At 44.4% G+C, this 15,449-nt stretch overlaps 1 protein-coding gene across 8 annotated transcripts in view; it reads right to left on the bottom strand.

Annotated features, from left to right (window-relative positions):
- Window positions 1-13,365, bottom strand: part of PRDM11 (PR/SET domain 11) — a 62,370-nt gene extending 49,005 nt beyond the window's left edge. For 2 of the 8 annotated variants that reach the window (XM_072985977.2, XM_072985982.2), the window contains exon 1: window positions 12,287-12,421. The gene's annotated coding sequence lies outside the window, so the exon portion shown is untranslated. The other 6 variants (XM_020798410.3, XM_078389531.1, XM_078389517.1 and 3 more) reach the window with 6 other exon arrangements.
- Window positions 13,366-15,449: the final 2,084 nt, after the last annotated feature.

The raw sequence follows: 15,449 nt of genomic DNA, 5'->3' as shown, positions 1-15,449 counted from the left end.
TAAGTTTGCATACGTTTCACAAGCTGGACTATCGATGCCCAGCATTTAAAACAGGTTTCAAACAGTTTAAGGCACTTTTACAGGAGCGAAAAGGGACATCGGAAAGAGCTTCAAAAGCAGGGAAACGGAGATCAAAGAGCCCTTTCCAATGTCCCTTTTCGCTCCTGTAAAAGTGCCTTAAACTGTTTGAAAAGTGTTTTAAATGCTTGCTATCGTTAGCCCACTTCCTGAAACCTATGCAAACTTAATTTGGTGTTGTTCTGAGTCTTCGTTAATTTTTGGTGATTTTTTGTTTTTTCTCTCATTGAAATGCAGTTCAATAGAGTTCAATGAGAGAAAAAACAAAAAAATCACCAAAAATTAAGGACGCCTCAGAACAACAACAAATTAAGTTTGCATAGGTTTCAGGAGGTGGGCTAACGATAGCAAGCATTTGAAACACTTTTCAAACAGTTTAAGGCACTTTTACAGGAGCGAAAAGGGACTTCGCAAACCCATTCAAATGCATTGAGTCGGCTTCAATACATTTCAAATGGGGAACCGCGTTTCCCTCAACGATGTTTCCTATGGGGATTTTCGCTTAAGGACGGCAATCCGTTCCAATTGGAACGGATTAACCGGTTTTCAATGCATTCCTATGGGAAATGGTGTTTCACAGAACGATGTTTCACAGAACGGTGTTTTTTTGGAACCAATTAACATCATTGTGCGAGGCACCACTGTACTTCACACGCTTCCCCTGATAAAACTGCAGGCTAGTCCTTGTCTCAACTGTCAGATTAAAATATTCAGCACTCAAGTGTGCACAAAGATAAATTTAAACCTCAGCATTCTGTAGAAAATGGGAGCAGCCTCTTATAACAAAGAAAGAATACTGATGCCTCCACTGCAAACATTTAATGAGATATTGACTTTCACAAGGAACAACTTAAAGTGGAGCACTCATCTTGAGATAAAATATGAAAGAAATCAATATTTTCAGTAAGTTCAAGAAATATCATGTGGACAGCAGCCAGTGCAAGCAAACACTTTGAAAAACATTACAATATTTTTACTGGGACAGGAACAGATTTGTTAATTTATCTACGTGGATCTGGAAAAAGATCTCCTCCTCAGATAAAATGTGACACGCATTTAAAAAAAGGAGTTGGAATCGACACATCCTCCTACTGTTCAGTGTCTTTCCAACAAATTAGACACCTGACTCTGACAAATGCAAAACCCAAGACATTTTGCTTCAACAATCTGAAAATATGGTTGTCTGTAAATCTCATCCTTAAAACCAAATTGCAATGTACCACCAGGCAACCTATAAAGATGAAATTTGGTATACAAATATTCCAGGACTTTCTAAATAAGAACAACACTTTTTTAAAAAGAAGGGATAAGAGAGACTTTAACTTCCAAGAGTCAGAATACAAACATTACCACAACACAGAGATCACTGGTCTAAATAACTTGGACAGAAAGAGCTAAATGGTACCAAATTTTGATTAGGATATCTTATACAACAACACTGTTGAATCAACACTGGAAAGTTTTCTAGTGTCAGACAGGAATGTATGCCACCTGCATGCTGTACAAATATTTATATTTAGCTGTGCAGACATTTTAACATGATAATCCTTTCCTGCCTCTAGGATGGAGTGGACAACATGTGGCCTGCAAGTTGTACGCAACCCACAGGGTCATTTTTACTCAACTCAGTACAGTGGGCCCTCGACTTACGAATTTAATCCGTTCTGGGAGGACGTTCATACCTCGGAAAGTTCATAAGTCGACCTACCATTTCCCATTGAAATGCATGGGAACGGAATTAATCCGTTCCAGTATTTGGTTGGTAAATAAATAAATAAATAAATAAATAAATAAATAAATAAATAAATAAATAAAAATAAAAAGAGCATGTCCCACGTTGGGCCTGCAAAAAAAAAAAAAAAACCACCACACACACACACAAACATAAGCCCCTAGTCCAAACCCACCCTCCAAAACCCACACAGAAAAGTTTTTTTTTTTTAAAGGACTTACCAGTATGAAGCCGCCCGGCGATCCGCTGGCTCCGTGTGGCCGGGGGCAATTGGCCAGGCGCCCGGCCTGCTCTAGCCGCACGGCGCTCTGTTGGCTCCGCTGCCTTTGGAGCTTTCAAAGGGCTTCCTCTGATGTCAGGGAAAGCCCTTTGAAACCTATGAAGGCACCGATCACGGCGGCGAGGACCCCCAAGGAGGTCTCCCATGGTGGCGTGCAAGCTCTGAGAGACCTCCCTGGGGGTCCCCACCGCCTCAATGGGCGGCTTCGGAGCTCTATGAAGCCAAAAAGGCAGGGAGAAAGTGCAGGAAGTTCAAACTTCCTGCGCTTTCTCCCTGCCTTTTTTGCTTCGGAAGCAAGCCGGGCTGCCAGGGAGAAATCGGCTCCCTCCTTCCACCCGATGCTGAGTCCTCTTCGCACTGGGCTGAGCTCAGCCGGCACAAAGGGGACTCACCGCCTTTTTGGCTTCGGAGGTTTCAGAAGGTTTCCTCCGATGTCAGAGGAAGCCTTTTGAAAGCTCCAAAGGCAGGGAGGAAGGGCAGGAAATTCGAATTTCCCGCCCTTTCTCCCTGCCTTTTGGGTTCGTAACCCGATCTGCGTTCGCAAGTAGGGTTTACTACTTACAATGAGATCGGGTTCGTAACCCGAAATGTTCGTAACTAGGGCCGTTCGTAAGTCGAGGGCCCACTGTACCTTAATTGCTCAGAGTACCCTTGTGCTGTCAGGGGTGGGTAGGATTTTGCCATGTTGTGAGGGCATCCCAGCAACCTAGGGACCCCCCCCCCACCAAATTAATTTTGTTTAAATGAATTTGCCTCCAGAGGGCACAAGGAAAATTATCATTAAAACATTGCTTTTGTTAAACTAATTTTTCAATAAATAAAAACCCATCACATCAAGCATAACAGCTGCATTTTAAAAATTAAAATAATAAACAATTAAATATTCTTACCCATCTCTGCCCCCTAATTTTGTCCTAAACCCATGAAAGTGAGGAGCATGGGTTGCTGACGAATCTGAACAATGACCCTTGGTCCCACTGAGATCACCCACCCTTTCTCTAGACCAGTGGTTCCCAAACCTGGGAAATCCAGGTGTTCTTGGGCTGCAATTCCCAAAAGCCTTCACCACCAGCTGTGCTAGCCAGGGTTTCTGGGAGTTGCAATCTAAGAATACATTTGGGCTACTGAAAGCTGGGAACCACTGCTCTCTAGACCAATCATCCAGACATGATCAACACTGCCATAGGAAAAGTAAGAGAAGGCCTACCTCCAATAGTTCAGTGCCCAGTTTAGCATAATGTACAGACAAAAATCTAAAACCTTCATGCTGTAATGAAGATAGCAGTCAATGTGAGGAAACAAGAGGCATATGGCATGCAACCACTATGGAAGGGAACTCCCTTTTCTAGGATTTTTTTCTCCAAGCAACAGGGTTTTGCAGATATGGCAAACACATTCCAAGGTAGATAAAGTTGCCATAACTGTTCCAAACAGCATTCTGAAACTAGTCAGAACATAGGGCAGATTTGCAAACAAGGTTTCTATTTCCAGTTACCAAGTCCTTTTCTCCACTAAACAGTGTTTATGTCTGCACTGTCAATCTTCCTCTTATCAGCAGTTTTGAATCTGAAAAGCGATTGTGTAAATGAACTTCAGTTAATGCTTCACTTAATTGATCTAAAAGTAAACTATAATAACTCATTAATTATGAAGGCGAAAACTTTTTTTAGTAAGTCAGGTAAGTTGTGCATTTAATTTTATAATAATTACATGCTGTCAAGACAATTCTGACTTATGGAGACCCTTTCCAGGGTTTTCTAGCTATACACTACACAGAGTTTGTTTACCATTCCCCTCTTCCTGGGGTAGCCTGGGGCTGTGTACCTTACCCAAGGCTTTAATGGCTAGTTCTCTTGGAACACAGTGAGGACTTGAGCTCCCAACCTCCACCTAACTCAAAGTGCTTTCCAGCAAGCACTACTTTTAATTTACACAGAATCAGTGAATGAATGAAATATAATACTCTAGATATGGTCTGCTATACAACACCAACGTTTAAAGCCAGTTACAGTGGTACCTCGCAAGACAACGACCCCGCTGAATGACAACTCCACATTACGATGACTTTTTGCGATCGCTATAGCGATTTGCAAAACAGTCATTCCAATGGGGGATTTTCGCTTGACGTTGATTAGGTCAGTGCTTCGCGAACCGTTTGTTCCTAAGACGATTTTTCCGGCTCTGCAAAATGGCTGCCCTGTGGTTTCCGGACCCATGCTTTGCAGGGCAGCCATTTTTACAGCTGATCGGCACTTCGCAAAATAGCTTCCCTACGGGCGATCTTCACTGGATGATGAAGTATTTTCCCCATTGGAACACATTAAATGGGTTTCAATGCATTCCAATGGGGAAACTGATTTCGCATGACGACAATTTCGCTAAACAGCGATTTTCCTGGAATGGATTGTCGTCATCATGCAGGGCACCACTGTATTTCTCACAACTACAAGAGGGCCATTAAATCAATGGGACTCACATAAATACCAGTTCAACAAGTATCATTCATTAAATGAGTCCACTCTGCTTAGAACTAACAACTAGTTTTAGCCTCCGATGTATGTAACTTTCTAACCTCTGAAGGTATCTGCTTTGGTAAAGCCTGCCCAACAGTAATATTTTAAATCTCTCTCTTTAGCTTCTTGTCTGCACTAATTCTTCTACTTCTACCTGATATTCTTGTCAATTTCTTTATACAGTAATATAGTACCATATTTATTCAATGGTTGCAACAAATAAGATCACAAAAAATAGCATATATCTTACAAGATTTTGTTAAAAAAAATTCAGTACCTTATCACTACCCTAATTGACTTAAGTCTCTATTGTGAGTATAAGTCATTAATAGATGCATGACTTTAACACCCAACCTTCATCATCATTATCATCAGACAAGTCCAGCTTACAGAAAACCTGCACCCATCTTTCCAGATCTTTTTATATAGCATGTAACAGCAAGCAATATGCATTTTCTTACGAGTGCACAGCAGTGGCTGAAATGTTGTTCATAGTTGTGAGGGTCCGCTATTCTTCACCTCCCCCGTCCCAAATAAAGTTGTAGACACATTTGAACTGAACCATTTGTCTTCTTTATTTAACTGGGGTAACGGGATGGAAACGTCAATCAACTTGGGGACAAACTTCTCCTGTTGAAGTAACGGTTCATACAGGGGCACCCAATCTTCGTCGAACGGGTTACTTGACTTCGACGCCCATGGGCCAGCCTGAACCCGTGAAGGTTCTTCGGGATCGAAGTCTTCTCTGTCAGTTGTTAGTAGAGGGGTCGTCTCCTCGAACCCGGCGTATCCCCAGGGTATGGAGGTCTCTGCCCCGGGTTGTTCCCAAGGTCCTGGCGATACCCCAGTCTCTTCAACTCCTCCAGATGCCATCTGGTCTTCTCCTCCTTCTCTCTCTCTACCCTTTTCTTCTCCTCCACTAATTTCCTACGCCACTCTCGGGTCTCTCTTTCTCCCCAATAAGAGGGCCGAACTCTAGCCTCATTCCTCCTCCTCTCTTCTGCCTCTTGTCTCGTCAGGCAGACTTGTTCCCATTTACCCGACCAGGGGTCTTGGATAGATACCCACTCCCATCCACTCTCTTCCCCTGCCGGCCGGTAACTGACTTCCCCTGCTGCTCCCTCCTCAGGGTCCTTCGTCCCCCTCCCTGCCCAGACCCGAGGAGTCTGGGTAGATATACTTAACCCTTTCACTCCCTTCTCTAAATCTCCTGTGTCCACGGACTGGTGTAACATCCGGGGTGGGAATGGCTTGGGAGCTGTCTGCGTGCCCACAGAGGCTTTGGGGCGAGACGGCACTCCTAGCATCACCTCTCTACCCGGTTCACGGGTCTCACAATAGTGTATGCCAAAGCATAACTTTCTATCTGTTCCTTCATCGAAGACAAACAGTTGCTGCAACAATCCTCAAAGGTGTATGCACCCAATGGCTTGTTGCAAGTGTGCCCAAGAAAACACAGCAGCAACAGTTTGAATGGGATTACTGTAGAAACTTTATGGATTGAACTGCAATGTTCATTTTATTTGTTGAATAATTGTATTTGAGCATTTACACTTCAGCTTTAAGACTACTGTACTGAACTGAAGAGGTTGCTTTGATATGCATTTCCTTGGAAAACTCTTGTCAGTATTTTTAAACTCTGCATAGCAGCATCTTTCTGGCTGGTACACAGTTCATTTGACCCAGGTGGGCAGATTTTACAGTTACAGGTGTTAATCCAGTTGTAAATTCCCATCTAAGCTTCTTGCTTTACTTACTTACTCTGGGCATCCTGCCTAAAGGCCTGCCACATATTAAACAAGAAATCAGTACTGTCCATAAATCTTGTCTTAACTACAGCTTCCGCAGTTTTGCCAACAAAAGTTCTCCCTTGTTTGGGGTTTTGGACATCCAAAAAAGTAAACTACTTCAGGCTATTTTCATTGCGTAAAGCACTATAGAGATGAGAGAATACTGCATTTTTCCAGGAGAAGGATTTACCATTAGGGTAGTACTACAGCAAAAGCAATGTTTCATATACAGTACCTAACAACCTTGCTTCTTGGGATGGTGGAAAACACCACAGGTCCTCCAGCAAGGATCCCTAAATCCAGGCACATACACATAAAAGACAGTGTTTTATTATTGTTGTTGTTTTATTTACAGGCTGCCTTTCTCTGGATAACGAGAAGAACCTCTGATTAATCCAGTTACCTTCTCACCACAAGTTTTTCTCAGAGATACACACATAAGCAGGCATCAAAACCCAGTATTTATCTTAAAGAGACAAATCACAAAACTAAACATGCTAAATGCAAGATAGGGAGATGAGGAAAATCACATGCCATGATTATCTTTCATGATTTCAGGGAACACCTGTGCAAATGAACATAACCACAATGTCTAGTTTAACTCTTCATGTCATGTTCTGTTTGAAAACTAAACTAGTGTTGAGCAATCTGAGGAGGACTGGAGACCAAACCTTTCCCTGGAAATGGCTTTTGTACTTTAGATTCGCCCTTCCAGTTTGGCCTTTTTATTTTATTTTGGGTACCCTTGCTACTTCTGGAGGCTTCCAGCAGGGAAACTAGACCATTTTGTAGAGAAAACTGCAAAATAATTAAATAAACATATTTTTTTATTTTTAAACAGGTTGACAGATTTTTGAACAGAGTGCTTTGTAGAGGACACATCCATGAACTAAACTGCCAGTATGGAAAGGCAATGGTGTCCAGATGTGTGTTAATGGGTAGTGAGACCACCCACTCAACATCCCAGCCTCAAGACTCGAGAAGGAGTAGTGGGTGGTAATAGGAATCCATGATTCCATTAGATTTTTCTCTTGCTGGATGCCAAAAACCATGAGGTGTTTTTTTTTCAGGGCGAGTAAAGCACATGGGAGCTTTTTAAAATATTGAATAACAGCCACTCTCTGACTATTCCATTTACTCAAAAAAGAAACAAAGGCCACTTGTTTTTTTATTTTGCATTATCTTGCTTAATTGCACTAGCAGCTTGTTAATAAATAGCAATATTAACAATAACATTATAACCATTCAAATAAAATTGCCACAGGAGAATACAATTGTCAGGAAATATCCTGAGCTTACAACTCCTCACAGGAAACTTCTCAACCCAGTGAAGGAATCTCTTCAGAGAAAGGAGCTCATGACAGTCCTTGCTGATTCCCATCTCAGTCACACATGCCCTTTCCAAAATCAGCTCCAAAATGTGAGGGGGAGGACCCTCCGCCAGAAGAGCAGAAGAGACAGCTCTGGGGTTGTGGATAGAAGAGGAAATCAGCAAACATCATACCTTCCATGTATCAGTGTTTTCTGAACTAAATCCTACTCAAGAAATGTTCTCATCAGGCTAAAAAAACTGGATACAACCCAATGGATCCTAACTCCTTTAATAATATTTATTAGTGTGGGGCAAAAAGTGGCCTTCTAGATGTTGTTGGACTACAATTCCTATCAAATTCTCCAAAACAAAGCAGTGTGATGGAAGATGGGAGTTATAGTCCAACAACATCTGAAGAAACTCAAGCTGGCTATCTCCATTCTGATGAAATCACTTAATCTAAATTGTAATTCATGTAAGGTAAAGGTAAAGGTTCCCCTTGACAATTTTTGTCCAGTCGTGTCCGACTCTAGGGGGCGGCGCTCATCCCGCTCTTCAAGCCATAGAGCCAGCGTTTGTCCGAAGACAATCTTTCCGTGGTCACATGGCCAGTGTGATTTAGACACAGAACGCTGTTTACCTTCCCACCGAGATGGTACCTATTTATCTACTCGCATTTGCATGCTTTCGAACCGCTAGGTTGGCGGGAGCTGGGACAAGCAACGGGCGCTCACTCCGTCGCGTGGATTCGATCTTACGACTGCTTGGTCTTCTGACCCTGCAGCACAGGCTTCTGCGGTTTAGCCCACAGCGCCACCACGTAATTCATGTACTGACTGCATAATTTTTATTTCATTACAAATAAAAAAATAAGGTTTTAATTCTAGACCTCAGCTTAAGCAGTCTCAAAAAGATAGCATACATCTTTGCTATTAGGGTGGTCTCTATTTACCGTATTGCTATCTCAAAAATAGAGGTTTGGATAAGACGTAACAATCAACCAGTGGGGGTGGATCTGATTTAAATTTTAAAAAAAACCACAGATTTTAAAAATGATTTAAATTAAAATTAATATTTAAATCATAATTTAAATCATTTTAAATTGATTTTTATCTACCCTGTAAACAGTTACAAAAAAGGATGGCTGTCAAACAAATTTTCCTTGCAAAGATGTACTGTATCACATCTACCTGATCAGTCTGAAGATCCTGAATACACTAGCAAATAATGAGTCCTAATAATAGGTCATGAATCTTGCTGGTTTTATCACTACATTTCAGTGCAGAACAATCCTCCATTCTTGTCCAAGAAAAGAATGCAGCAATGATGAAGTTTCAATTCTACACACACTTATTTGAAAACAATTTTACTGTACTAATTGTGATTTGTCATATTGCTAGCTTGCAAGTGAACTTAGGGTGAGATCAGCAAGCAGAAAACACCCCTGCCCACCACACTGAAATCCCACATAGAGCTTTCAAGTGATCCAAAGCATATCTCACCCACTCAGGGAAAGACCCAATCTTTCTCATGACTATGGGACACCAGGGCCAAAGAACCACCAGTATTTTGAATTACAGGCAAAAAGTATTGGCTGATAATGAGTAGAAGAATTTTAAATTTGGGTTGCCTTAAATATATGTTTTAAGTCTTAGGGCATAGTGTCAACACTGAAATACAGTAAACAGTTTATAGGGTTATGAGACCAAAGACATACAGTACATGTATAGCAACCAAAGATGGCTGTATCTGCAGTTATACTCAGAGAAATATCTACAAAAGCAAATCTGCCACCAGCAGTTTTGCCAACAGTACTTGACCCCCAAATGGGCATCTTGGACCTGGAGTGACTCTGCCTCCTCCACATTTTAAGGTGAATATATTCTATTTCCCTACATCTAGGCAGTGACATTACAGTCTTATGCAAATTTATTTGCTGAGTAAGGAAGAGCTGATTAGTGTGCATGTGCATGTGAATACATACAAGTTAATTTCCACTCATTCCGTTCCAAGTTTCTTAGGAGACAGAACACGGGATTTTCTTAGATGATATGCAGGATATACAACTACAGCCCCAAGATGCTTATGAACCCATGAAGACCTGTTCACTTCAACACATGTTTTTAAAAGTGCAGGAATTACAGCTATTCAATCATTATAGCTCTCCAAGGAGTGAGGCACTTCACTCTTCATTTTTGATGCCTGAGACATCAAAAACAACCCAACAGCACCTGTACCCCATGAAATAGGAACAATTATACCAACTACATTCAGGGTTAGAATTGCTTTAAAGATTACCCCATGACATGCTACTACTAGTGATATTATAATAGGAATAACAGAATTAAATAAGGAACTCCAGTACACTTATCATCCAAGATAGCAATTGTCTAAGGACCAGTCATCTCTGAACATATGCAAAGAAGTTCCCACCTCTGATATAAAATTAACTTCTCTTTTTAGACTTTAATTAATAGTGCAATCCTACTCTTATTTATTAAGTGCCAGTGACTTCAGCGTGGCTTGCTCAGGGATAATTGGATACAGTATGGGTTAGAGTTTGAAAAAGGGACTTTTAAAAAGGGCCTTCACATCAACTTCCCTCTTCTGCCTCCCTTCCTCTCACACCCTTTAACATTCCCACTCCGCATGGAGGCAAAATATAGTTACAAAGGGCTGTCAGCTTTAATCATTTCATGGGAATGCCACATAGCGCTGCTGCACAGTGTATCAATGCAATGTAGATATTAATGGGTCATTTTTTAAATCTCTTGAGGCCTCAAATATGCTATTAATCACAATTATGAATTAATCCACTGGCTAAACGTGTTTGTAAAACATGGAGAAAATACCACATACATTTTGCCCTATATTTCTGATCAACAAAAGTTAGGAACACATACCTTTTCTAATAATTTAGGTCAGTTTGTGGTGTAACATAACACCAAACAGCACTAGATTTAAATAAAACCCATTCCATGAGACAATTTGTCAACGACATATCTGCTTCTGTTCTTTTCCAATATTTTGTTTCTCTGCTACTACTCAAGTTTATCCCATTTTCTTCAGTAACATATGCATTTGGGAGTATAGATGAGGTAAGCCTTGCAAATCCTGACAGTTATTCAGAAGACAGACCAATGTTGTTCTACTGATGTATTGTTAATTAATCTGGTCATCACACCACCATTTCACTACAGCCAAAACCAGCTAAAATAATCAGGAGCAAACATAAAGGTTTTCTCCTTTAGATAAGCCTTTTTACTTCCCAGTGAGTCTGCTTACTCTTGAACTAGGTGGTGTCTTCCAAACCAAAGGACTCAATCTGACACTACAGCAAACACCGGTATTTTCTTTTAATAAAGCTGACCAATCGGTCTTGAAAAATGACTAACATAACTCCAGGGATGCCTTTGGTATAAGGTGTCTCGGCTTCACTTTCGGAGTTACGACAGAGGCCACCAGACGGTCCGTTATTAGAGAAGTGTAAAGAAAGGAGAGGAAACAAGTTCAAATTGTAAGAATCCTGTGTGCTGTCCATTGCTCTTCTTTTCCTCAAAACAAAACCACTGTGATACCCAGTAGACGGACTAATTTATTTCAATATGACCCTTCCTTTCCCAAAAAGCAACCAAGCCATCCATGGATCCGCTACAGATGACATCTCTTCACTCAACGACGCTCCCCGCTGTGCCCAAGGATCCCTAAACATTTAGGGATTCACGTATTCACAGGCTGCTTCTTGACGCCCTTCCTCCGCCCAAAACTTAGTCCCAACGGCACCCGTCCGGACCCCCTTCCCCAAGGTCGTCCCCTCGGAGCCATCCATCGCCTCAGCATCGCCGCTGCCCCTTCCTTTTTCTCCACGCAGCCCCCCGCCCTGGAGCCTCACGGGTCTTATTCCCATTAAGTCAACGCGCCCAAGGATCAGGGAGCTTTCTCCCGCCCCATAAGTACGTAGCCCCCCAAACAGCCCAGCCTCTGATCTCGCCCCGCCTGCGTGTCCCTCTCTGCCTCTCCTCTCCTCTCCTCCCTTCCTCCTTTCCGCGGCCCCTCCAAAGTCACTGGGTTCTTTCACGACCCCGCCCCTACGTTCCATTCCCGAGGGCAGGCGGGCCTCCGAGGGCGCTCATTGGCCGGCGTCCGCGTCACTCGCCAAATGTAGTGTAAGCGCGAGCGAAGGAGGGAGGCGAGGAGGCAACGGCGGAGCGGACCAGAAAGAGGGAGGAGGAGGAGGAGGTGGCAGCAGCAGCAGCGGAGGAAGAGAGGGGGAGGAGGAGGGGGGAAAGAGGGCCGGCCTAGGCTGAGTTCTGCGCTCGCCCCAGCGGGGAGGGGGGGAGGAGGGAGAGAGAGAGCGAGAGAGACAGGCAGGCAAGGCGGCTACCTACCTGCCTGCTTGGCCGCGCCCTCCGCAATTGCTGGGCTAGGGTTGCAGAAAGAGCCCCCCCCGCCTTGCTTGGGCTCCCTTTGGGGGGTGACCCCCGGACCCCCCCTCACAAAAACCACCCCCAGCGCTGCCGCCCGCCGGCCCGCGCCGCCATTTTCGTGGCCACCTTGGCTACTACCGAAGGGTTGACTCACCTCGGCGCTGCGGGGCCCTGGCTGGCCGTCCGGGGGCCGCCCCGTCCTTGCCGCGGCCACCCGCTTCGCCGCCCCCGTTGTGGTCGTCGTCGCCCTCCGCCTCCTCCTTCGGCGCCGGCCCGGCCAGCCCAGCCTGGCTCGCTAGTCCCAGACGAGGACGAGTCGCCGGGCCGGGCCGGGCTCGGTGGCAGAGGAGGAGGCAGCGGCGGCGGCGGCGGCTCCCTCCCTCCCGGCCGTGACCACCATCTTATTAGCACAGGAAATGACATGGCGAACGGAAGAGAGGGGCGTTCGGGGGCCGAGCCCGGGGACCCCCCGAACCGGGAGGAGGAGGGGGCAGAGCCGGGCGGGCGGGCGGCCTGCCTAAGCGAGCGCCGAGGCCCAGCGCTGGCGGAGCGGGGGGGGGAGTTGAGGATCTCCACCCCCATAAATACCTTTGCCTCGTCCTCCTTCTCCTCCCCCCCGCCCCGCTTTTCCTCTCCGTGGCTCGCCAGCCCGCCTGGCAGCCAAAACACCTTCGCTTCCCCCTCCCGCCATAGTCCTCGGCTGCCCCAGAAAGAGGCGAGCGGACGGGGGGAAGAAGCGCCGCCGGGGCGCTCGGATCCCGCTTTGGTCTCTTTCCTCCCGCCTTTGGCGTCTCCGCCCTTGGTCTTGCTTGAGCCGCGTAGCAAACGGATAGCCGTCGGTGCCCACCTGAGAGGAGTTTGGCAGTCCATGGTCGCTTTTGTGCGGCTGAACCTGGGTGGATCGGCTGGAAGGAAAATCAGTCAGTTGAGCCTCTCCCGCGAGGCTGTATATATATAGGATCGCGGCTCAAATCCTGTTCCTTTTTAAAAAAATTCTGCCGACCGGGCTGTATGGTTGTCTCTGCACACATTCTGGGTCCCCTATTTATTTTGATCTTATGATGCCCCCCTGAAGAAGTTGGTTGGAAGCTTAGCTTAAGTTCCGAAGAATCCACCATCCGGTGTGAAGGGATTAAAATACTGCATTGACAACTTCATTTCTACTTGGAAGTAGCCTCTGTTTAGCTCAAGCTGGGTTTTGTTGCTTGCGTCGGGGTGCGATATGCAAGGGGACTGTAAATGAAATTTACGAGATTTACATACAAAGGGGCATGCAGCAGATCGAGCTGTACGATTGGAGACTGAAACTAAATGAAGGACGGAGCAGAGGCTTTGCCCGCAAAATTTCCCAAGTTTATTCCCTGGGGTCTCCAGACTAGCTGGACATTATTGCAACCATCCCTTGTAGCAAGGGATGATATGCTTTAACTAGGCAACTTGCAAACTATTTCTTCTGACGTTTGTGGCCAATTAGTATGAAGTGTGAGATGTTCTGCCTACTGTACACAGGGAGACAGTGGAACCCTGGACTTCACATGCCAGGTGGTGGGGGTGTAATATTTTTGATGCCAGAACCCCTCCCCCGTGTTGCAAATGTGACCACAGTAATTTATGTACAGTAATGGCATAATCTGTTATATTTCAAAACCTTTCCCCCAATTAATTGGTCTTGCTCTCTGCTGCAGCATGCTGCTGACATCGATTTGCTTTAACCATAAAACTTACATTTATTTTCATGAATCAGATCATAATCATATAAATATGTGTATATGTATGAAGTTGTACTTTTATTGTTTCAGTGTGCACCACAGCACATCAATTTTTTTACCTGTTCAGCCAATTTGGAAATATATTGCTGCAGTTTACATTCTATCAGGATTTTACATGCTGAATAAATCAGTGTCTGTTCAAAGGTAGTAGCTCTGGCACCCTCAGTTTCTTTCATTTTGAGATTTTCATCTGGGCATGGTATTGAAATGACATTCATATGTCCCCTGAGAGATTGATAGGCACTGTTGTGCCCTGTTGACTCTCTCTCTCTCTCTCTCTCTGGCCTTTGATAGTGTCTATGATGCAATATTGATTTTATGGCAGCAGGACTCATCATGTATTTACAACTAGTGTGTTTTTATATGGTTCCTTCAAAACTCCCAGAGGGGTTGCTCTCTGTTAGCTCTTGTACTTTTCATCTGGTCATTTAGTGGTTGTGGGGAAAGTGAGGGGGAAAAAACTAGGGCACACACACACCTTGAAGTGCCCCTTGTTCATAGGCTAAGAGTTGAGCAAAGCAGAGCACACTCCGCATATACATTGAGAGTTGCCTTACATCTTTGGGATCAGGATGCTGCCAGCTTTTTAACATGCTTTATTGACTGAGCTTTGATCCCTGCATGCTTTCCTGAAAAGGATAAAGCCAAGGGAGAATGCAGCTGTCCCCTTCACCAATTCCTTGGTACCTCTTGAGAGGGTGTAGTTTTGAGGAAGGGGGCTAGGTGATCTGGAGATTTCCCTCCCACAGTGCATGTGGCACTGCTTGGGAAAGACATTCGTTTAGAATTGGAGTTTATTCCTCCCCATGCGTGGCACTTCGTTATGATTTGTTTTTCATTTTGAACTGTATCCTTGATTGACATTCAGACTAAGACCATAGGGTGTGAAGATTACACATGTACCATCTATTCAGCGTGGTGCGGTAGGTAAAGTGATGGTATAGACAGTGATGGTGAATCTTTTGAGCCCGCGTGCCCAAACTGCAACACAAAATCAACTTATTTATTTCAAAGTGCCAATACTGCAATTAAAACCTGATTGCTGATGCACTGCAAGGGTGTTCATGCACTGCAAGTGTTAAACGCTTGTTTTCCCCCTCCCCAATAGGTGGTAGGATGCTGGTCTCCGTTGTCATCACACTGACACAGCACGGCTCCTACCCCGGTGTTAGAAGCATCGGTGTAGATGATGAATTCTTTACTGAAGTCTGGAGCATGCAACACAGGGTGGTTGGTTAATGCTTCTTTTAGCTTTCCGAAAGCCACCTCGCAGCTCCTTTTCTTTGTCAGCTCTGTTAACAGTGCAGCAATTTCACTAAATCTGGGGATAAATTTTCTATAATACCCCACCAGACCTAGGAAGGATCTTATTTTCTTCTTAGTATTGGGTCTGGGCCACTTGAGTATTGCTTCTACCTTGGCCTCTAGGGGTTTGATTATACCTCCCCCAACCATATGACCCAAGTACTTCATCTCTGGGCTTCCTAGTTGACATTTACAGTTAACCTTTCAACCTTTGCAATACTATTTCCAAATGACATAGGTGAT

This window comes from Pogona vitticeps, chromosome 1 (genome assembly GCF_051106095.1).
Source record: "Pogona vitticeps strain Pit_001003342236 chromosome 1, PviZW2.1, whole genome shotgun sequence".
In the NCBI taxonomy this organism is placed as follows: Eukaryota; Metazoa; Chordata; class Lepidosauria; order Squamata; family Agamidae; genus Pogona; species Pogona vitticeps.
Note: the sequence above shows the minus strand (reverse complement) of the source record. Positions and strands in the feature narration are given on the sequence as shown.